Below are 25,192 nucleotides of genomic sequence, written 5' to 3' on the forward strand. Positions count from 1 at the left end.
GAACTCCATGCTTCTTGTCTGATTGCTTCATGTGTTATTCATGTAAGATCTGTTTTTAAAAATTGTCTTAATCTTATTTATTTATGGCTTTTAGTCGTATTTCCTGGTTTAACAGGTGCTATTGCTTCAGAAAATGAAGCCTAATTATTTGAATTTAAGCTATTTTTGCGGTTTTGACCTCAGTTACTGACTTAAATATACACTGTTTGGGGGGAAAAAAGTTGCCACCTGGATTTAGCAAACTGGTTCCATCCTCCTATTGGATAATCACTGGATGATCTGAGGAGATGCAGAAACTGCTAAAACTAGGCCGAGTACCGTCCAACACGTTACTAAAAACCAGTAGGTAGAAGTAAAGTAGACATGATTTGTAATCTACATGATGTCCATATAATAAGAACTCCAAATGTTTCCCCCCATCAATAAACAGATGTATGAAATAAGGCAGACAACGGCAATATTACGAAACAAATTACATCTTGGAAGTTAGTGGTTTCTGTGAAAGTGGTGTTTTTTAAAATGCCTTTTTTCCCTCCTCTTATCTCAACACATATCACTTTTTTTTAACATAAAATTACAACTATTGCCTGCAGATTTCATCAGTGTAGAAATGAAATAAAGGTTTTGGTAATTTACTATGTGACGCAGAGTACCAGGCCTTAAGAGTTGATGCCTATTCCTTTGCAAGCCAGCGAGTAAAACTTGTGAATCTCCCATTGTAGGAGACAAACAAATGTAGATTAAAGTATGTTTATAATCAAAATACAATAAAAAAATAAAAGCTGTGATTCTATTTGAAGCGCACAATTTCAACGTGAGAAAATAAGGCTTCTCTACGTCGATGTATCTTTGGGTGGACAACTGCTGTTTTGGCCAGAGGAAGGGATTTAGCTATCAGACAATTAACCAAACTCAGCTGACACAGCGTGAACCCCGGGCTTATAGGGGTCCCACCGGATCTGGGGCCCTGGGGCAGTTGGCCATACTGCCTTAGTAATAATGGAGTTACAGGAAAAATGAGGCAGATTACAATCTGTGTGGGCCGCTCTCCCATGATTTACTCCCAATTAAAAAAAAGAGACTCCATCTAATCTTGGTGGAAATTGATTTACTTTTAGAAGACGAGGTCTCCGCTCGCTTCCTGCTGTTCTCGGCTCTAACTGCAGAGAAAAGCCCGACTCCGTGCATCAAACATAGATCAGATAAAAAGCAAGACTGACCGTTTCTGAATCTGACAGGCCTGAAAACAGCTTAATTTTTAATACGTTTCTGAAGCTCAGGAAGCAGAGCCACAGCATCCTCTTTACCTGCGCCTCAGAAGTCCAGCAGCTGTCAGAATGGCATCCTGCTCTGCGGCCATGCTGCAGCGGCGGAGGGGGGTGGAGTGGAAAACATCAAGCTATCACTGTGATTACGAGGGGAAAAAAAAGTTTTGGAGAAAAAGATCCAATTTCAGATTCATTTCAAGTTTAAGTGACACTTGTGGTACTTTGCAAAGTTTAAAGAACTTCAGTATTTTTGGTGTAAAAAGTCATTTGTCTCTGTATCTCCCCTGTGTATTCCAGCTTTAATACTTTAAATCGAGCCCAGCCGTTGGGTCACAGGGGCTCTGATTAAATCTGTGACCCTCTAACACCAGATGATACTTGAAGATTCGAGGCCATAAATGTGAACTTCAGATTTTCTTTGACCACAGTTGTCTCTTTTCCAAATTCAATCGCTAAGTTGACTAATTTGTGATCTTCATCACAAATACACCTCAAACTTATGGAATTTTGCGGCTTTACAAAGAGCCAAGCTTAAACTTAATGAACATTGTGGTTTTGAACACATTCTGTCTGTTATTCTTTGCATTTTGACTTTCCTCCGTTTGCTTTAGCTTCATAAGCTAGCTTAATGTAGCAGGGATGAAAAGGCCACTGTTTTTAAGGTTGACATTAATAAAATTAGTCATTTTTAGTTTGTATGTCTAAAAACATTCAAATTAAATTTGATATTTGGATCTGTGCTGATTAAAAAGTCTCAGTCTTTTGACTTTGAATCACACACACTGTCTCAGACATTTCTTCAGCGAGAGGAATTATTAAAAAACATTTTGAATGTTTTTTTTTATATATATAATTACCTACGTTACTACATTGACTTTATCTGAATTAATGTCATTGTCTTAAAAATATGTACTCAGAATGTTTTAATGGTTTCTGTGGTAGCACTACAATTTTAAGAAGAAATTAACATGGCGTCTATATTCGGTTACAGTTCTGAACTCCAGGTTCTTTGAGCGCCAATTCAGTGAAACGCTGACTCTCTGAAGCTTTGCAGCAGAGCCGAGCAGAAGGCAATGAAAGCAGGTGGAAATACTTCAATGACCAAACAGCTCCGAGTGTTAAAAGTAGCATGTTTTGAGCTTCATAAATGTCAGAAGAAAGGCCTTTTTGAGGATGTTTTTGTCCGCTAGCTTCTTGCTAGCGGCGGCTAATTTGAAGCTAGGTAGCTCCCAGCCTGTTTGTGATCTTCAAAATGTATCTGGTTTTCCCCCCCTGTCTTACTTTTCAGGATTTTTTTTTGAAACTGTATCCAGGCAAATCTTTTACACCTGGCAGGACTTGGTCGTTAAAGCATCTACTTTTTCTTTCCATGTAAAAAAACCTCAACACCTCTCTCCTGTCTGTCTCAGCAGAGTTGCTGTCCTTGTTTTAAAAACTTTTCTGCAAGTTTAGCAAATCTAGAAAGTTATTCAACTATTTTTTTTTTTTTTTAAATGATCGATTAATGTAATCTTACTGAGACACAGGGTCTGATCCTCAGGGAAAAAAGTGTGGAATATGAAAACTATTAACACCCATTTATTTTAGGAACTTTATCAATAAGTAAAACACATTACATAAATCAACTACATAAATGTAGATGCTTGGAAGCCTTTATTTCTGTTAATTATGATGATTTTCAAGTTTCTGTTAATGAAAACATAATATTTAAAATGAGAAAATTACATCAAAAACATAATTTATTACATAAATGAAGGCTTAATTTAAAAAAAAAAAAGAAGGTATTTTTAATTTGACAATGCGCATTCACATTTTTTTCATACGGCTGTGAATAAAAACAATGAAACAACATCATGCAATGAGTTAGCGTCCCACATAATACATTACAGATCGAGATTAAGTCAATAGTTGTTGTAATTTTTCACATAATGTGCATCATCCTATCCTTTAACTTCAGGAAGTGGCACATGTGAAGCAGAGAGACACATTTATAGTAACGTCACAGTAAATTGAAGCTCTGCGATTTCATATGAGGCGTTTTTAAAGGCACAACACAATAAAGCTTACTAAACCTAATTACTTCACCACTGTGTGTAAGTTGTGGAGCAAATATTGCACCAGAGAAAGATTAAACAATTAGTTTTAAAATGAATTATGGTTCACCCGAGAAGATGTATTAGACTTCACTGTGTGTGGGGTGTGTTTGTGTAGTGTGTGTGTGGTGGATGCTACCTCTGCTGTGTGTGAGAGTGTGCGCCATGGCGGATGCTGTCATTAAATAGCCCCCTGGCCCCTCTCCTGAGTTTGTTTATGCTGCACTGGGCATAGGAGTAGGTGGCAAACAGATGGGCATCCATGAATTATGGAAATTATGGGCTTTGATTAACCACCACACACTCTGCTGGATAAAAGTAAGTCCAGGGTTGCCAAGTTATGTGGTGCAGTGGGCTGTGCTTCTGAATCCACAGCGCGAACATCCCCTAATATGTCGTGATCCTTGGAGTTGAGCTATTAGTTGTCATTTGGTGTTTATTGTCTGATCATTTATTATTTTATTTATATTCGTAAGCTCTTGCTATACTCGGTTCATTCCCTCCTGTTTGTTGTTGTCCCTCCGTATCGGCTCATTCATTTGTGTTTAGTGTTTTAGTTATTTGTTGCGCTCTGTTCTCTGTGTGTTTTTGTTTAATCTCAATCAGTGTTTGAATATTCCTCCCTTGGTTTTTAGTTTTCTTTGTATCCATTATTCATCTTAACCTGGCCTTCCAGTTTTGTGCTCCTCTGCAGCTGTTCTACATTCACCTGATTAAGCTCACCTCGATCCTACATAGTTCTGCACAAAAGTATATAAGCTCACTGGTTTACATTGCTTAGAGGTTCCTTCCATGTTTTGCTGATGTTGTACCCAGTCTGTAAGTTTTCTGTTAAACTTTTTTGCTCTTTTTTTTTGCATTTTATCCTCTTCTAACACACAAGACATCACATAATATGCCTTAAAAATGTGCACTTCAAGAGTTAATGGCAATATTAACACTATACTTTGCCTTCATGTCAATACTTTGAACTATTGTGTTCAAGAGCAAACATCCTATGTAAGCTTACCGCAACTTGACCTTAAAGCTACTCCATTATTCCAACTCCGAGGAAGAAATAAAACCTATTTTAAAAAGTTGTTTAAAAAGTTGTCAGGGAATTTAAAGTTTCAGACACTTTAAATTTCCTGATTGATTCGTCCAGATCAATCAGGGATTTATGTTTATTGTAATTATATGCATATGTTACAATATATTCCACCCAGTCCCCTTTGGTATGGAGAATATAAAAAATGAAGTATTGTGTGTCCTTGTTCTCTTTAGCGCCGTGATTTACCCTTTGCGGACGAGCTTCAAGAATTAATATTCATTTAGCAGCATGCAGCTAGATAATTAATCATGCAGCCTGTATTCTAATCATTTAAGTCTTCCGTCATTTCATCAAATAAAGCCAGATTTGTAGTTTTAATCAAAGCTTTTTCAAAGTATTTGATTTGTTTGAGACTTCCAACAATTATCAGAGCCGTGCTGGCAACGCGGCCGCCTCAGCATTCGATACCTCTGATACTTCTAACACCTCCACCCCCAGCACACCATCAACTGTCCATCGCACACACACACCTCCTCCCCCCCACACACACACATACCCTTGCACAATCCCCGTCTCTCCATTTTCATAAATGAAGAGAGACGGCCTTATCCCAGAACCAACGCGGAAAAGCAATTAAAAAGGAATTAAGGGTGTGCAGGGAGAAATTGGATATGATACCCGACGCCTATTGTAAATGTCAACGTTATTACTGTGTTGTTGTTTCCCATTCCTTCAGCTGCTTTGGCCATTCGCAGGAGTGACAGTCCATAGTCTGGTGGGCTTAATGAAGCCGTCTCAGCAGCCAAGGTCTTGGTACGTAAGGTGAAGAGTGCTGCTTATCCACTTCTGCATGCAGTTCTCATTAAGATCAGTTTTGCTGGTGAATACTTCACCACCCACTCCCCCCTTCTTCCCTGTCTCTATCCTTAAGCAAACGCCTGTTAAACTTATTTAACCATTCTGCCCTGAAGCTATATGAAATTCTGCTGTAAAGCATTTTATTTTTTTTTGTGCCTCAGATAAGAATGCCTTTGCAAATGGGTTTTGGTAAAACAAAAGCAAAACAAGCAACCATGAAAATGCATTTTTACACCTGTCACTGACATTATTGTGGTCCATTTTTCTGAAATGCCAGTGAATGTCCACACATAAATTGATAGTAAACTCCTATCAGGTGCCAGTAGTCAAATGACAGGGTATAACATAACTCTCTGTAGTTGTCCATTGCAATATTATGTTTTGCTATACCTCATAAAATCTTGTTTTTATAGTGAAACAGTGACAGAAGTTGTAGTCTAAGCCTCTGCAAAGAAAGATAATAACAGTGAAAGTGTTGAGCGTTTCTTCCAGGTTTTTGGGTAATTGGGGAGATTACTGTTCCGCATTAGCTGCCACTGGCAAATGTTCTCTCTTAATATATTTCTTCAAAAAGCAATAATTACCTTCAATATGTAAGGGAAAAGGAGGCTTTTGTTTTCTGGAAAATGAAGAAAATTGACCCAATCAACAAAAAAAAAAATGTGTGCTTCCTCAGATGATAGTGAAAAGCTGCTCCAGTATCTAGTCAGCTCCCCTAACCCTGCCTCTTCAACTGATATAAGAAAATCCTATTTTTCTTTCTTTTCTGTTTTTTTCAAACTTGAATTTCCCTAAGAGACTTTTATTTTCCATCTCGAGTGAATTGCCGTTCCTCTGGGCGATGCCTGCATTGGGAGTTTCTTTTGAAATATTCCAGAAGGGTTTTTTTTGCTGCTGCTTTTTCAGCCTCCTGCTTTAGATTCTTGCAGACATTCGCTTAGTGCGGCCACAGTCTGCTGCCGTTGGCCACTGAGCAGCTCCACTGGAGCAAGATGAGGTTTAAGTGGATTTCCTCAAGGGCACCACAGTGTTGTTTGTTGAGGGAGCAGCTCGTTCGCGGGCATATCTGTCCTTCGATCTTACAAAGAAAGTCCAAGAAGAGTGACTCCTCCAGTAATTATGACTCGACCAACCTGGTCATCAAGGTGTGTGTCTCTTGAGTGTGTGAGCGCTTGTTTCACTGCTTCCTTTGTTCTCGCCCTCCTGCCACTTCATCCCACAGAAGTGGATGACAGCCACATCTGAAGTCGAGAGATGAAAGACATCATTTACAAGTTGGTTTCTGCTCTGCGTCTGTGTGCCATCTTCAGAAACTCCCTCACACACACACACAGATTTTATAACAGGCCACTCAACACCACACCACAGCTTGATTGGTACAGAATGCTGCAAACGTATTCACACTCTATTCATATTGGGGGGTTTTTTGCATTGTGTTACACTACAGCCAGAAGCTTCAATATTTAATTTGACCAAACACAGAGCAGTGCATGGCTGTGAAGTGGAAGGGAAAGCTATCATTTCTGCTCATCTCTGTGTTTTCAGGGAGTCGATTCCAGAAATCCGGAGCAAATGAAGTGAATCTTGTCTCTGGAAGTTGAATCTATTTTGTTGAATCTTTAATAATTCAATGACATTCTAAAATCAGCCTCTTTGATGTGCGTACACTGTATTGTTATGTTAAGGGGCGATGCAGTGCAACCATGCTGCATCTGCGTCACCAGTTAATATGTAAAAAGGTCTCATGCTGAGTTACCTTTAAGACCATACAGAAAGCCTCTGCAGCCGACTATTTCTAATGTACAGCTCTCTGAGGAACCATTCATGCCACATTTATTGAAATGACATTTAATTTATCATTTCTTTATGCAATGGGAAAAATAAGAAAGAGGAAAGTTCTTTGTTTTTTTTCTATGTTCCATTCCTTCCTAAGGTAAGAAATATACTGTATATACATATATATATATATATATATATATATATATAGTCTGCCCTGCGACAGACTGGCGACCTGTCCAGGGTGTACCCCGCCTCCCGCCTGGAACGTAGCTGGAGATAGGCACCAGCAACCCTCCCGACCCCATTAGGGACAAGGGTGAACAGAAAATGGATGGATGGATGGATGGATGGATATATATATATATAAATTGTTGAGAATAATTTCAGGGTTTGTCATTTTTGTATTGTAAATGAAGTTTAAATTATATCAAAACTAGTTAGTTTCTGTTTTGGGTTCTGTTGCAGTCGGCGCGTGGCAGAGATCTGAAGCTGAGACACAAACCTGGCGCTTCAAAGGGGAACTCAGCTGATTTCAGAGTCTGTTTATTGGTTTTGGGGAGAAAGGCTTCAAATAAAGCCCACCGCTGCTCTGGTGGGGAAACCTGACGGACAAAAACAAGCAGCGCACACTGGGTTTGTTTATCTTATGATGTGCCTCTTACTCTGTGAGCCTTCAGGTTCAGGAATCACTCTCAGTTATTTGACAAAAAACCCCCCAAAAAATCCCAAACAAAAATAAAACTATAGATAATTTATTGGGAATTAGCTAACCACCTTATTGTATGAAAATAATTACACTTCTTTCTGTAAAACAGCAGTTTAAGAAAACTCTTCATGTTAGGTTGAACTTTTTTTTTTTTCACTTGTCCAAGTACTTTCAAGGTTTTTTAAAGATTTTTACGAGTATTTGGACTGGTTTCACTGCAAAACATTGATTTTATGTAGCTGTTATGTCAGGAGTTTATCTGCCTGTCCTTGTTAACGATGCTTAAAGTCCTCCAGAATGAGAGACTCTGGGTGTCTTTGTTTGTGGTAAAAGCTGCATTTCAAAATAGGAGGCAAGGAAAGACACAAGGAAGAATGGATGGCAAAAAAAAAAAGGTAGGAAACAGGAAGAAAGGAATCATTACAGAAGAGTTGTTGTTTTTTAATAAAAGAATTCTGGTGAATGCATTAGCTGGCTGAATTTATTCATCAAACTTGTCATTCACCTTTTGCTTTCTTCCCCCCCTTTTGTTTCTGCGGCCTGATAGTGATCGTCTTTCTCACCCAATTACGAGAGACATAACATGCCAAGCTCTGCTGTGTTGCCGTAATATCTGCTCCTTTGCGTCCTACTGTACCCTCTGGCTCACACGAACACCATTAGGGGTTGGAGTACAACATGCACCGGCATCAACTCTCCGCGCCTTGTCTTGATGCCCTTGAGCGGTAATTGGTCGAATCCCCACAGAATCTGACTTGAGGGCACAGAAATCCACAGCTTCCCAATCAGCCAGCTGTCAGTCACTCTGCCAACTAAACTAAAGCCGGGGATAACTAACGGGCTGAGATTGAAATTTAGAGTTAGTGAGACATAAATCTTCCCGACAAGTTTGTGCTCGGAGAGAAAACGCTCTCTTAGGCAGGGATATCACCAAATTGGATGACAGGGATGCTGCCAACATGGTGGTTTCGGGGAAAGCCCAACATCTAATTTGCCTTTCACAGAATGAGAGAATGTGTTTTTTTTTGTATTTTTTTTCCTTTTCTTTGCTGCATGTCTAAAAGTGACACGAGGAAGCGAATAAAAGCCCTGAGTAGCAACATGTGAGCAAATAAATTTAAAAAACATCACATTAGGATGAAATTATGTCTTATTAGTGCATTGGAGATACATAAAGTGTGCATTTCGTTTCTTTTCTCTGTGTTAAAAGTTTTTCTTGAGCACAACACCACAGGAAGAGCCTTGTGGAAAAGAATTGGTCCCCTGCGACTCCACACTGGATCCCCATAACCCTCAGCCTCCTCCCTGAAGTTTCATTTTAATCACGGCTCTAAATCTGCGCCGGGTCCAGGGGCAGCCGACCCCGCTTCCTGACCTTCCTGCTGGGGGAAGGGCAGGCTGCATCACAGCTGCCAGGGAAATCGATAGAGAATTAGATGATTCACACGTCATGCTGCCGCTGCTCGTTGATCACGCTGGAAGCAAGGCGGCTGACTGTAATCCCATTCAGTGGTGATTAATGCCGCAAAATGATGATCTGTAACAACCCAATTCGTCACCCTCCTCTGGGGCACATTCCCCACTTCTTCAAAAATAATACAATTGTGTCTGCAGAATATACTGGAGGGTTTGTAGAGTTATGTCCTGGAAACGAGCAGAATCGGAGAGGAGAACACAAACTCACACAAAATCAGAAAGTAACAGATTAAGCTTGATGTTTTCATGGTCCTGTTTTGAGCACAAAATATTCACAGCCTGGTACACTGCCATAGAAAAGTATCCATTTCTTTATTGCTTAGTTTTTTGTGGTTTGTCTAAATAAGATCAAGTTTAATCAGTCGCTTTCAGAAGCAGCCAGGAGGTCTGTGGATACTCTGGAGGAGCTGCAGAGAGCAGCAACTCAGGTGAGAGAGTCTAGAGAAGCTACTGAAACTAAACTTTTTGAACTATAAATGCAATTTGACTTACAGGTTGATGCCCAGGCTTGTCGTTGTCAGCATATGTGTTACAGTACCCCCATGAGGAAGCATATTGCGAAGAGAAAAAACAAACAATAAAACACAAATATATAAGATTTTTTTTTTTAATTCGTTGTATTTAGTAAGCTTATTTTTACTTTTTTTATTTGCTGTTATTTCCTTTTTTTTCCTATTCTCGGTATAATGTATTTGTGTTTTTATTTTTTTCTTAGAAGGACTAATGACTACTGATTGGTGTTTCTTCAGTCAGACGTTTCTGTTTATATTGTGCCTTTAAACGTTTCTATGATCACTTACTTATTTTTTCTCTCCACTGACTGACTGGAAGCAAGAAGCCTAGTGGATAAGAAGTCCGTATTGTTAAGTGCAAAGATAAAAAATAAAAATAAAAAATCCTTAAATTTGATCTCAAGGTTGAGATACAACGTATGCTCTACCGGAGCTCGAATTTCCTGAAGCAGTAAATGCACCGCGGGGGGAGCGCAACACCTTGAGCTTCACCTGTGGAGTTTGTTTGGCGCAGAAACACGGAATATGACTTCGGAAGGAATACAGGAAACTGGGATTTGAAGAATTTTGTTTTTATTTATTAAAAAAAATATAACTAATTTCAAAATGGACACTAGCTGGAGAGGTTTGGGACAACCGACGACAAGACGTTTCCAGGAGTTTTGAAGTCCAGGTAAGCTAACCGCGTCATTGTTAGCTCTTGTTTGCTAAAACTGCTCGACTGTTTTCAAACAAAATTAACAAACTTTAAAGTTCACCTTTACTTTAAAGCCGATATATACTCCGTAAGAGGATGAATTAGTAATAGAAATAGGTGTGTCCGTTCTTGCAGCGCCTGTATTGACTTTAGCTTTCCTTCTGTTATATCTCTGAAGCAGCAAAAATGAACCATTGTGATGTAACAAGAACCTACAAAGTTCTTGTTTTCTCTTTTTAGAGTCTGTTTTCAAGCCAGAGTGGAGTGTTTCATGTCTTTGAATAGGCCATTCCTATCTCTAGTGGCCTGTTCATAACTGTTCATAACCAGAGTCTCTTCAGGATTTTAATGCTGGACCTCAGAGTTCATGGTTACAACAACAGCAAGTCGTTGTGGCAGCAAAGCAAACAGAAACCATTTGGGGCTTAATGTCCGTCTTACGTTGTGATGACAACGCTAAATGTTGCTACACATTTTGAAAAACATCTACTTTTGTCCATTTTTTTTCTTCTGTTTTGCAAGTTGACTTGCAAAAAAAAAAAAAACAATAAATGATTTTCGATGGTCAGAGAATATGTAGGTAGACCATACAAACTCATTAAAATGCATTTGGTCTTGTACACTCAAATTTATTTGTAATGTTTCGAATACTTTTAGATTAATTTTTTTTGAGGTGTTATTTTGCTGCTGCTGAGTTGGCACTGTTGCCTCAAGGTTTAGTTAATTGACAGCTCTGAAATCTGAAACATTTGGACTTTTTGGAGCTATAAACGGCAATACTCCTGGGTGAAAGTTTGCTAACTTCTGTAGTGCTTCAGCTTGTTGATATGAACTCCCTGGCTGTAGTAATCAGTGGTGATTATGAGCTAATAAGGTGGTTGAGAAGGACGCTGATTACATGTATCTACAGAGGCGATAGCGGCTGATAACAGCCTTTTAATGAGATTATTTCAGTGTCAAGGTGACTTTTATGAAGTTACTATGAGGATGGACAAGACATACAAATACGACCACCACCTGCTAATGTAAGCAGCTATATATACAGCAATAATTTCATATTTCAGACTTTAAGAAAACAAAAGTTACCTTTGGAGTTGTGTGATGCTTTACAGCACCATTATTGTCTGTTTTGAAATATTTAAAGAGAACTGACGATGATGAATAAACTGTATGTGGTGTCTCATGCTTCTGTTTTGACCATAAATCAAATTAAAATGGCCTGATGCATGCAAAGTTTATGCATGTTTACAACTTGGAGTTTGTAAAATAAATTTAAACAACTTTTTCCATTGCATATTGAGCTGAAATTAAATTGTCAAAATGTTACAAGTTACTATTGTACCTGCCTCTAGATAACCGTAATCTTTTATTGATTACTCTAACCAGAAATATTTTGCCTGTTCTGTTGTCGGTACGTCTCACACAGGAAGGTAATTGGTGGCACACCACCTTGTACACTTCCTGCAGTTTCTATGTAAACAATTGACTTTTTAAAATTATTAAAGCACAATGCAAGCAAGACTTAATATAAAAAAAAACCTGTATTTGCATGAATCACCACAGTGGTTCTGAGTCTGCAGGTCTTATAAGATGATAGGAGCCCATTTGGGTCTTGGCCCCTTTTGACCTGCTGTTCCAGTCACAACTAATCTGGATTAATTCTGTACTAAAGATGTTGAGAGTTATCCACTGCAGGTAAGATATTAACTGCTTAACGCCTTTTTACCAGAATCCCACCTCATAAAATGAGGATTATCTCTTTAATAGATAATTGAAGATATTATCTATCTTTAATAGATAATTATCTATGAAGACTTGACTTCAAGCTTCTAGAAGAACCAAGCTTCTAGACTTTTACATGAGATCCTACAAAGAGGGCCATGCAGCAGAGCCACTGCTTGACTACACAAAAGGATGTTGGCTGCTAACACTACTTGCATGTCCAGCTGGCATAATATTTTTCCTCTTTGTGTTTGCTGACGAATTTGATATTTTATTAATTTTGGGTTGTTGGATAGAATAGGCAGTGTTCCCATAGGATGGAGTGTATGAGAATAAAAGCATTTATGAGGACAGTATAAATACTTTTTTAGAACTTGTATTGAAGACATTCTCGTTACCTTATTGCCTAATCTGAAGATTTAAAGATATTAACTTTGTACTATGAGTCCCCTTTATACACTTTCATTAATAGTCTGTGTTCCAGTAGACCAGATATGTCATACACTTCCATTCAATGATGTAGTTACAAGAAAAGTTAGTGATTCAAAGTTGTTTAGATTAATGATCGAGTGATAAATTTGGAAAACTTTTATTAAACATCCATCAATAAGACTGATGGCCTAACCAACAGATAGGCCCACACTGCATAGTCATACTGACGGGTTAGTTAAAACAGTAAAGGAGAATTGCTTATAATGCCCCCTGAATCTTGTGCATAATGTTATCGCAGCATTCAACGAGGTTTATTCCGTCTTCCCAGCTTCATGCGGCAAACCCGTGCTGAGCACCACTCGCATTAAAATTCAGATTGATCAACTCTCCGATAATTCATTTCTGCTCTGGTGGGAGCATCGTCACAAAGCACAAGTGGCCATCTAGTTATTTGATGAGCACCATAATTATTTTAGCCATATGCCAAGGCTTTCCACAGCACCTGATCCAACGCAGACACCAGCAAGGGATGGACCTGAGCCGAGCGCGTTGTTTGCTGCTGACAAACCATCCTTATTGACATTTTCTGTATTCGCTGTTTGCTTCTTTATCTCTCACTGTTTTCTTTAATCCTTCTCAACTTGGCTATTCCATCCGCGCCCACCTCGCATACCCCCACCCTAACTTACGATTTTTTTTCTCACCCTCAACCCCCACCCCGTTCACTTGATTATGTCGAGCCAGTCGGGGAAAGTGTCACTATGGAAACAGGGGCAGAGGCAGTGTCTGTGCAAGCAAAGGAGGGGGAGAAAGAGATGAAGCAGAAAGAACGGGAGCTGGCCGGTGCGGAGGAATCCAGGGGTGGTCATCTGCTGCAGAGCTGCTTTTCTTTATTATTTAAAGAAAATAATAGCAACAAATTTGTTATTCAGGTGGAAGTGGAAACTGCAGATGTCTCACTGGGTGGTGCATTCTTATCCACTGCACCTTGCTGTGCTATAAGTGCTTCTTTTGTTTCTGTAGGTGAAGCTGCACCCTCTCCAGCAGTTGTTTGCACAATCGGCACACTGTCTTCTAGATTTTTACAGACTCTGAAATTCCTTAAACCCTGGAAGTTTAGTTATTTAAATCTTGAGATCCTTTTAAACACAATTTTTACATAAGCATTGCAGTGATATTTGTCTAACATCATTTAGGCACAAAATCTAAAGCAGTAAAGATAATAAAATCTCAATTTTCCTGCATATTCTTAGTAAATAATTATGGGGTAGCATAAGATGCTAGCACAATGATCTTAACTAAAAATAAGTTTAACGCTTATTTTTAATTAAAGCAAATGTAATCAGAAAATGTAATAAAAATGTAATACTTGTTCTTTTTGCTACTAAAATACCATGATAATCATTACCTTCACATTTACTTGTTTTGTTGTAACATGGTATTAAGCAATAATTCCTTAAAAAAGCAATTAAATTAAGAAGTTTCTTAGTAAGTGTGTTATTTGCATAGAACTTTATCTTTTTCCTTTGTACTTTTTATTAAGAGTCTGAAAATCTGTGTTAATTATCAAGGCAGACATGACAGTTTCTGCTTCTCATATATAGTTTTAGCTTAAATGCGACGGCTGGTGCTTTTTTAGTTTTCCTACAATGACGATTTATATTTGTCATGACTTGAGTTACTCACTGAAAGTCGCTTTTTCTACGAGACAGAAAAGGTGTAGCAGCCTGCTGACCAGCAGTGTGTGGCAACAGTTGTGGAAGGAGCAGTCCTACACTACATTATGTCTTACATCCACCCCTAAATGTACAACTTTAGCACAATACACTTCTAACTAAACTTTAAATCTTACTTAGTCCAATGTCAAATAAATTTGCATATTTCTTACCTTGGAGGTGCAGAACGTTTATTTAAGAGATTTTAACAATCTGGTAACAATCAACACACTTTAGACCAGAGGTTGTGTTTGACTTTTAAATAGTTTATCATTTTGATAAACTCTGAATATCCCTTTCAAATATCCCTTTCTAAATGATGGGATATTTCTAACTATCCCATCATTTTTTAAAATGATGATAATGCATTCAATACTTAACAGAGAATCCACTGTCCACAGATTGAATACATGTAACATTTTTCCACTGTGGTCAAAACCACTGACTGTGGCCACAATAACTAAATGTAAACCATAAAATTAAGCAGTTGAATGATTCACCTGCTGTGCCCTGAATGCACAGTCTCACAACTTCCTCCTGGCCCCACATGCTCCTGAATTTTGCACCTGCTTATGCATAATGAAATGTCTCAAGGAGGCTTGCTTCACAAGCTGGTGTCATGAGGTTTTGGACTTTCGTCAACATTTCCTCAAGTGATCAGGTGTCTGCAGGACTCTCTGAATGAGGGGTTTCCTGATCCTGCAAACACCTGATTTAGTTGGAAGAAAATCCTGCAGCATGCGCTCCTGTACATCCATCTGTGACCCCTTAGGCCCAAAATACACCGGATCCAATTTTGGTGTGTTTTGAGCCTAACCCTTCATTGCCTCTTCAGCTCCCAGTTAGTGATATGTTTTGAGTTTTTGTTGTTGTTGATTGATTGATTGATTTTAGTTACCTCTGCAATGTACTCTGTTCTTTAAAGATGAAAATCTGCATCAAGTGGTTAAGGGTTTGCATTGTTATCTGTCAAAATGACGGAAGACCTTCATATTTTTCTGTCAGTTTTTAAAAAATGCTCAAAGATGGAAATTATTCGGTGCTTTAGACTGTAGAGATGGCATAGTGAAACTTTTTGGCGATATCTCCATCTGTGGAGTTTAATATTTATTCTTTGATTTTTCTGTGTTAACTTTAAGAGTTTTTTTCTTCTTTAGCTCATGATTTATTTTAGGTCAGTAACCTTACGGTGAATGCTCTTTTTAATTTTTTTTTACCAAAGATATTTCCAAAACTGCTAAAATCATCTTTCCTATAAGTGACAGAAACATGCAATCTTCTTTCAACCAGCTGAATAGCAGTGTGCAGCAACAGGTTTGGGAAGCGTCTCTCAGAAAAAGGACATTAAACTGTAGACGTGTTGTACCGACAAATGTTAATGATTTTGAAAGCAGTGTTTGTTGAGGACAACAGAGGAGAAAATAAAAATTTTCGCTAATTATATTCTTAAGAAATACCCAGAGTGAGAAAAATCAGCAAAATCTCACATTTTGGTGAACTAGCTTTGATCAGTGTGCTTTGAAACCACTGAAATAAAAGATAAAATATCCTTACATCAGCAGCAGTAGTAGGAGTGGTAATTCAAGACTATTTTGTCACAATCAAGTTTGAGGAGAGAGAGAAGAGATTGGAGGGAGCAGGTTAGAAAAAAGGGGAGGAGTAGAAGAGGAGGGCAGACGAGGGGGAGGGAAGGAGTGAGCTATGATAGTGAGAGGGGCTGAGACAGTAGCAGAACGAGCCAGAGAAGAGAAGGAGCAACTCTCCTCCCAACTCTTCCTGCCGGGGAAGACGCAGAGAGAAGGTGGCAGTCCCGCTTCAGCTGTCCTGAAGTGAAAACCAGTCTCTACGAGGTATGTTACCTCTCCACTTACGTTCTAGTGCCTCCTTATGTTCTGAGTGTTAAACGGTGTGTTTGCAAAGATCCTGCCGAGTTTAAAGCTTTTCCAGTAGCAGGTCTCTCTCTCTTTCTGTGTGCATGAGTGGATAGATGGATAAAAATGGGTTCCCATTTGTTAAAGGATGCTGTTCTGGTGAGAAACACTTTCCTTGACATTTATGGAAAGGTAACATTGCCTGCAGTCGTAGTCCTTGTCATCACACTGTGACCTGTTGTGACAAGAGTTGATCTGTTCACAAACTTGCGCTATAGGTTTTTTTTCCGTCATTTTTCTTTCCACATTTGTACTGTCAAATAACTAACATAGAACTCCAACTATACATGTACAGAGCTAAATAACTTCTATTTTACTGTCAGTCCTGCACTTTATATTTAGATTTATATTCATATTTTATACTGTATTTTATTTTATTCTGGAGTAACCTCACAACATTGGAAGCTCAAAACACTGTCCTGAGCCGTATGCAACGAAATTTCGTTCTGTATACACCCTGTGCATGCAAAATGACAATAAAGTCAGTCTAAGTCTAAGTCTATACTAGAAAAGCACAATTAACTTTCACCTTTTTCTAAATTAATGCTTTCGATACCTCATTTGTATATTTTTGCTGAAGGAAAGTGACCAGAAAAACCAGGCTTTGTCTAATGAACTCTTTGCTAACAGGCTGCTTCCCTGACCCTGGCTTCAGAGTATCTGTCAGCAGCTCTCTTCATTAGTGCCATTAAGGGCAGTTTAATGTTATAACACACCCACTGGTCGTATTGATCGGGAAACCTGTTCCCAAGGGGGCCGTAGCCGAGACAAGCTCGCACTCCATTTCTATCTGTTTTACTCTCAGTAGATCCCAATTCAGAGGGAAACTAGCGAGTGTTAAAGTGCAGGGATTGTCTTTGTGCACATCTCATGATGTCATACTAACTGGACTGTTTGTTTTCTAGCTGCACTGCAGACAATTACTTAACAATGCAGAGCGGACGAGTTTGGCAAAAACTAAGTTGAGACAAAATTGGTGCTTTGAACTGCACAGTATGTTGAACTACAAAAGCTTGGTTGAAAATTTCAGTTGTTAAATATCTTTACATGCAGTCACATCCTACGTCGCAGCAATTTGTTTGACCAGTTGCATGGTATTTCCTTGCTCTTGATTTTAGTGCCTAAGAAGTTCAGGGTTGGTGGGGTTTGGTGTTATTTGATTTCCCTATTGACGATTTAAGAAAAATGTGTTGAGTCCAGACATGCTCATTACAATATTCCACATAGATATTTCCTCGCATGTTTTCCTAATATCATGCAGCCCTTTGTATGTGTGATACGACTGATTCTTTGAAAGGTAGCAGATATTGTACCAAAACTGTTTGTTTTTATGTTTTTTCTGTAATGGTCGACGTGTTGAAGGAAATTTTACAGACCAAATCAGGGTTATTGCTCCAAAAAATCTCATTACTCAAATTTATTCCAATATTTCGACTAATGTTGGTTTGTTTGTAGTCTCGGCAAATAAGTATGTAAATTAGCAGAATTCTAAGCCCCACTACTGAAAACACCAGTTTCTTGTTCTTGCTTTCTGCATAATGTGGCGACTTGGCATCGCCACCTGTTAGGGGGAAAAGGATTTCATTTGTAATTTCCATCCAGTAACATTTTCCTCACACTAATCGGTTTTGGGTTGCTTTGCACCTGGATAGGATAATGCAGAGATCATTCTACTACCAGTAGTAAATACATCATTGAAATTAGCTGTACTAAAATGACAAAAGATAGTGTTTGTGGCATGGTGGGGGTTTTGCAGGAATTCTGCTCTGGTCAGCTGTGATTTGTGATATGAGAATCCAGATTTTGTGCCATCTCACGAAGCAAATCTATAATCTATCTATAATAATTTATTCTGGGTTTTACTTGTCCATATGTTGAGATTAAGTTTGCCTTACATTAAAGTTGTCCCGATTCCAGAAAAATATTTTTAAAAAGGCCCTTGGTTTGGATTTTTAAAGAATAAAAGTTTCATAAATCTCTCAAACTGTTAAAAAAAAAATATAGTGTGAAATAATCCAGTTCAGATTTGGTCAGTCTACACTTTAAATTAGGGAGAATAAAATCTACAGGATTCTTGTAAGAAATTGTTAAATTGGCTCTTTAGTTCAGATCAGAACTTGGCAGCATAATCAGTTGGCGGTGTTGTCGACTCATAAAAATGTATGAAAAACTGTGAAGATGACACTTAATTTTCCTTCCTATTCAAGATTTTGTGCTGCCCCCAGTAGAAAAGCATCCTGTATGCAGAGCCAATTTGCTCAAATCAAAAACAGTTTAACGATAAACTAAAGCCTAATAAAATTAAATGTAGTTCCCAGTTTGAGGCAAGCACCTAGCAGATTTATTGCACATTAACTATCCTCAGCTAAGCTAATGAATTCCTCCCTGTAAACTGTTTATTGCATTACATGCCACAAACTGGCAGAGTGGGACAACCCAGGCTGAAGCAAAGTACAGTAGATGCATGTATTCATGTGCCTGCAGCTGTGTGTGTGTGGATCTGCGTATGGAACGGCAAAGAAAGTATATGGAGATCAATGCAAGCAGATGTTCTCTCTGCACTTCAAACGCTCGCTCTGTTGTTGGCGCCACAGCGCTCCGACAGGCCTTGCGCTAGGGGGATCAAAGGCTAATGAGACAGCCATCGCACAAACGCACCCGGCAGACCCATGAATATTGATACGGCTCTGGAGAAAGAGAGATGGAGGCGAGAAGATTTCTTCGCTCGCTGAGCTGCAGATTAAAGAAGGCAAGGGCAGGAGGGGGTGCAACTGCATGTCAGAAGGACTTTGGGGTTGAAAGAGCAGCAGGGTATATGGTCAAATGGTGCACAGGTTCATGACAGGGCTCAGACTGGCAAAAGCTGAATTTAAAATGTCAGCTTGACTCTATTTTATCTTTAATTTATTAGTCAGTCAGAGATAGAACTGATTCCAACAAGAACTCACTATTTTTGAGTTAAAAAATGTATAAGAAATCTCAGTTTACTCAAAACTAATGCTCTATTAATAAACCTGCAACACGATTTGTCTCGCATTAAAATGAAAAAAACGGAATAGATAAGTGAAATGTAAGACATTTATTTGAAAAAATTGGAAATTGGTATCTTTTCAATATGAAAATCTCTATGCTGTTGAGGCAAAAAGAAAAACAAAAGGCAAAGCGCGCATTAAAACAGAAATGTCGAACCAGACTTTTTTTTTTTCTGGAGGAAAAATGTCACGGATTCAGCAGGGATGTTCTGATTCCTTAACCACCAGACTGCAGACATCCATTTTGTTTTACACATTGTTCTGTATGATTGTCTTAAGTTGACATGTTCCTTCACATAACACTGCATTATCTCATCCTGCAGGTTGTTATTTTGCCTACTGTTGCAGTTAACCTCCTCAGTGTCCCTCACTGTTTGCCTCACTGGGCCACAAGAACATGAAATGTTAAATTTAGCTCCATCCCCTGCATTAAATCTGTCACACTCATGCAAGCTGCTTCCCCCTCTGGCTAAAAAAAAAAAGAGACTAAAATCAACTAAAGGTGACATCCAGGATTTCACCATCCACAAAACTAAAGGTAAAGATGCGAAGGGATTGTGTGTGTGCATTTTTTTTTAAAGGGGAAGAGTGTCATTTCATCCCTTTCCTGCTTGTCGGCATGCAGGCAAAGAGACATTGGAAGGAGGACAAGTAAGTGAGGCAGGCAGACAGATAGGGTGAGAGAGACTGATTTTGCTAGAGGGCCGTCTGAAGCTTGTGGGCGATGCTGCTTCCATTTCGACTTGGGGTTGTAAATCAAGCCTCCCCTCGGGGGCCTATCTTCCATTCTCAGACCTTCACAACAGCTTGTTCTCCAGCCTGTGACGAGAGGGACTGTTGTCACAGCAGCCATCGATCGTGCGGGATGAGTTTGTCGGACCGGGGGATTTTACCATCCGAGCGTGGTCACTGAAGTGTCCCATCTTGTCTCTGTCTGTCTGTGGGTCGCATACTCTGTCGAATGCCAAGTCATCACAAGTTATTGTCAGCTGTGTCTCACATCGTTTCAGACTAGAAAAACATTCACTCACCAAGAAGAAAACACAGATTACAGATTTCAAGTGAATACAGATTTTGGGTTATATAAATACTTGGTCCAAGCCAGACATAAATTGTTGGACATAAACTTGGTAAAACAGTTAATTTTAGAAAAAAATAGTTAATTATTTTGCCTTTTAAACTACATAGAAAGTCAAATCTGGTTTGAAAAATGCATTTTTTTATTTCGTCCACATAAACATCAGTGCAACCTCTGGGCTGTTCAGTGCAATAAAAGCCTAAAATAAGAAAACTGCTGCATTCAGTAACTGCTCAAGTCAAGCCAGACAAGAAAAACAATTGAAGCGACTGTTGGTCACTGATTGGCACAGTCGTAAAGGGAAAAACCGTAAAGCAAAGGAGCAGAGTTTCACTTCACCCTGGCTCTGGTGAAGTGGATGCAGGAAACCTAATCTTATCTTAATAATTTAATCAGAAATCACCCAATTCAACCAGGATTTTATATCCATATTTTGATAGATTGATCCTCTTGCTGGGGTTGATTGTCTTCCACTAACAGCTTCCATGAGTTCAAGATTTTTCTCTATTATTGGCAGTGAACAGAAGTGACATCACACTACACTATTGCTGAACTTTTCTGTCTTTTTGTTTTGTTTTCATCGAGGCAACATCTCAGAACGTGCTTTGACTTGCATTTAAACTGTAGCATCTACTTTCTCCTCTAAAAATGATAAGAACTGTGTTCAAACACCATATACACCCTAATGCGCATTAGTACGTTTAGCAGAAATTTTCTTTGTGTTACCACAGAACCTGATTTCTACAGTCTTTCTTATTTTCAGTCTTAAAGCCAATCAGTGCCAATGAAAACGGAAGGCCACTCCCGGATTAGCTGTTTTGCTTTTGCATTTCCTTTTTGGAAATATCTGGTTACAAACTGAACTACCATAGTATGATTTCCACCTGTTTTCGAAAGAAAGTTGTTTGATTTAGTGGTGCATCTCTGACTTGGACTGGCAGTTTCATCTTAATTCAAACATACAAACATGAATATTTAAGTTTTTTAGGTTTTTTTACAACATCTACATCAGACTAATCAGGTATTTAATTAATGACGTCAAAGAACAACTTTCTTTTATTTTAAAGTCTTTGACTACTTGAACGTTTTTAGGAAGTATTGATGAAAACGTTCCTACACTGTAAATAACTAATGACAAGCACATTAGTTATTAGTTATCTAAGAAGATAAACACAGCTGCTACTTCTTTTTTTCCAAGTCTTTCTGTAGATCTAGATATTTTTGGGCACGATACTGCTTGTTGTGAAAACGTTTCAGCTCGACATGATTTCATACTCAAATGTCTCAGGATTTCACTGAAATGCAACTTAGTTACAGCACCAAAGCTCTCTTATGTAACCTCTCTTTTGAATTACTGTTGAGAACAGATATTTACATGCACTCTATGAAAAGAAAAAAAAAATATTTTCTCAATGTCAGACATTGAATTAATTAAATCAGTAAGAATCACCTAAAATAATTAGATTTAACTACTTCTCATAGAAACTTGACTAATTTTATTTTGAATTCAGAATTCTGTGCAAAGCTCACATGATTTCAATTTTTTAATGTTCTGATAGGATAGTTTATAATATTTTAGGTTCAATAGAACCACATCAAGCAAATGCTCAAGCTAATTAACGTGGCCACAGGTGATGGCGAAACACTTAGAACACTAAGTTGTCTATCCGCCATTAACACATAGATCAGGATTGATTGACAGTGATAAGACGCTCCTCCTGGCTCTGATTGGTTGTTTTTGACTGGGAACGTTTCTTTAGATGGCGATGGAGGAGGTGGAGGAGCTCGATGTTATCAGATTATCTGTCTCGTACTGTCACGACATGGTGGCAGTTTTTTTTTTTTTTTTTCAAAAATCTGTTTATTGTCTTTTACATTTCAAAAGAGACACACAGACAAATAACTCACAAGTGCACAAAACACCTAACAAAACCAAAAGAAAACACGTTAACAACTTAAACATTCAAGGTGACAAACATTAGTTGATTGCAGTGAGACAGAGTACTTTAAGTTTGTTATCTCAGGGGTGTAATTTGAGATTTAGTCCAAGAGATTTAATCACAGTCCACAAGCTAAGTATGAGGTGATGGCATCGTCCTTCCTGGTTCTAGGCATCCTGACATCAGTGTTTCAGTTTCATACATTTTTTGAGCAAGTGAATACATTTGGAATTAACATGAAGATAACAGACTTATAGCCACTACAAGAATAAAAACATAAGTAAAATTAGCTAGAGTACATTCAGTCAATCATTATTATGAGTATTTATTTTTTCCAAGAATAGCAAAAACTTTTCCCATATCTTTTCGAACACACAATATTTACCCTTAATCATAAAGGTGAGTTTCTCCAAGGCGAGAGAGCTTGATAATGTAGACATCCAAGTCTTTAACTGGGGTCTGGTTACAGATTTCCAGGACCAGGCTATACTATATTTAGCCTGCACCAAACAATAAATTACAGATTTTTGATCAACCTTGCTTATTTGAGTTTGAGTGGGAAAAATTCCTAAGACACACAACCTAGGACAGGGATTGAGTTTAGTACCAATAAGTGAAATTTTATCCAAAACCTCCTTCCAAAAATTGTGAATCTCAGGACATTCCCAAAGGCAGTGAATCAAATTGCCTTTATCTCCACATTTAGCACATGTATCCGGGGTGGTGGCAGTTTTAACAAATGCTGTAAAAGTTACATGCTGCAGATTTAAAGACCATCATTTTGTAGTTTAATAAAAGTGAAATGAAGTTTGGCTCTTTATACTACATTGTTACATTTGGAGGGAATGAGAGAGCCTTGCAAACATGAGAGCGTTATCCTAACTGTAAATGAACCAGATGCAAGCATCGTGTTGTGTGTGTGGCTGCAGAAAGGACTGATATGTTTGGCAAAATTGATGCCATAATAAAGGAAGTATATTTTGTGGAAATAATAAAGCAACACCTGAAGACATCAGCCAGGTTTAACTCAGTCATGCAGTTTGAAAATCAGTTCGACCAAATATTTAAAACTAAAAAAACTCAGCTTTTTTTTTTATTATGTTGACATTTACCAAGAAAAACAAATTATGGTAATCCCAATCTAAAACGGTAACAGTTTAATCTGTTGGGGAGGAATTAAAGGTTATCTTTTAAACACTGTGAATTTAGATTTTTAGCTCTACGTTTTTTGATTTCCCTTCAATTTAGAATCTCAAGCACATCTAACTTGGTGCACAAGTAAAAGTAAAACTTAAGTCTTTTTGGCAGACCATTAAAAACTGCTGAGTTGAGCAAATAGAGCTTCGTCAAAGTAAAGCAGATTTCTAAAAATAAAAATGTTAACTTTAAGAAAATCTTAAAACCCAATCAGGTGATGCAAAATTCATAGTGGGCCATTCCAGAGGCAATGACAATGGGTTTTTAATGAGCATTGGGGCCTGAAAATATATTTAAATCAAATCAAAAGCAAATTAAATTTGAGTAGTAGAGCAAAAAGTTTTCCCTCTTGCCATGATGGATTCTCTCCAAAATTGCGCTACTTTAAAACCAAAGGGATAAATTATTCCATTTTTAAAAAGCCAATTAGCTGATGCTTTCATGGAAATTAGAAAGTATTTGATTTTCTGATGTCGGTTTGAATTAAAACCAGAATAAATTACTCACATTTGACAGTGTTAAGAAAAAAAGACACTGATTCCTTTGACATTTGTCCGGTGAATACTTAAAAAGGTAACATCGACCAAAAAGCTGCCATGTAGATATAAAAGTTGAATTTCAAGCTTTCCAACGAAAACGTCACAAGTATATTTAAACACAAAGAAGTTAAGGCTTGCTTTGAGTGCACTGGAAATTACATAAAAATATACTTAATCTGATAAAAATGACTGATATTGCACCAGAGTGTCGCCAGCACTTTTGCGTTTAGTTTTTTTTTTTTTTTCTCCTCTGGCAATTTCAAAGCATTTCTTCATCTTGTTTCCTCACCCTGAAACCCACAAGAGCACACCCACTCAACCTCCCGGCCTGCTGAGAGCACTTGAAAGCAATTTTCTTTTAATCAAGTTTACTATAAAGGGCCCTCTGATGCCAGCCTCAGCAACACCTCCATTTGTTTTGTTTTTTTCCCCAGCCCCATCGCTCTGAATTATATTGATTTCTTTATGAGAAGTGTAAAGTACTGTTTACTGAGAATTTGCTGTATTTATTGCTCACTCTCTCCCATGAAGGTCTCGTTTTTCAAATACTTGTATTCAGGAATTTGAGTACTCCTTTTTAGCATTAAATAATACAGTTTTCTGAATGATTAAATCTGTAAATGCTTTCCATGAACTTAAGAGGACTGTACATTTTCTAATTTGCTTTATGATATTCTGAAAACTTAGATACTTCATTAACTGCATATGAAAGAAAAGCAGCAAGGTAAATGTTACCTTTTGCTGGATAAAGACTGGTAAGTTTTAATTATTTCCAGAGTGTCAATTATATTCCACTTGCCTTAACAAATTACCTTTCCTGACTGCAGTTGAGTCAATTCAGCCACTGGAAAGGAAATTGGATCAACATGCAAAGAAATAGTCCTGATTCAGTAGTTTGAAGAAAAGTTTCAGAAAGTAGAGATTACTACTCTTGACACTTGAGATGTTCCACAGTAAGCAAATTGTGATTTTAAGTCTTAAGTATGTTAAGACCAGATTAAATGTGCTAATGTAACTAGTGTAGTTACATTGACGTCCATCCTAACTTTATGCAACCTCTGATGGTTTAAGACTAACACATCTGAAATTTATTTCCAAAGACAAAATACTTATTGCTGTTTAGACCAATTTAAAAATCCAAAATGCACTTACACAATCCGTGATATCACTGGTTTATTGCTGCACCA

The 25,192-nt window shown here is 38.1% G+C and overlaps 1 long non-coding RNA gene across 2 annotated transcripts in view; it reads left to right on the top strand.

Moving 5' to 3' along the window:
- The first annotated feature begins 10,163 nt into the window (after positions 1 to 10,163).
- The window catches only part of LOC114161230 (uncharacterized), a 61,058-nt gene continuing 46,029 nt past the window's right edge, over positions 10,164 to 25,192 (top strand). The window contains exon 1 of one of the 2 annotated variants that reach the window (XR_003598964.1): positions 10,164 to 10,395. This is a non-coding gene — a long non-coding RNA (uncharacterized LOC114161230). Of the gene's footprint in view, positions 10,396 to 15,968; positions 16,139 to 25,192 lie in introns of those variants that run through there. The other variant, XR_003598963.1, reaches the window with a different exon arrangement.

The sequence above is a fragment of the Xiphophorus couchianus genome, chromosome 17, assembly GCF_001444195.1.
Source record: "Xiphophorus couchianus chromosome 17, X_couchianus-1.0, whole genome shotgun sequence".
Classification (NCBI taxonomy): Eukaryota; Metazoa; Chordata; class Actinopteri; order Cyprinodontiformes; family Poeciliidae; genus Xiphophorus; species Xiphophorus couchianus.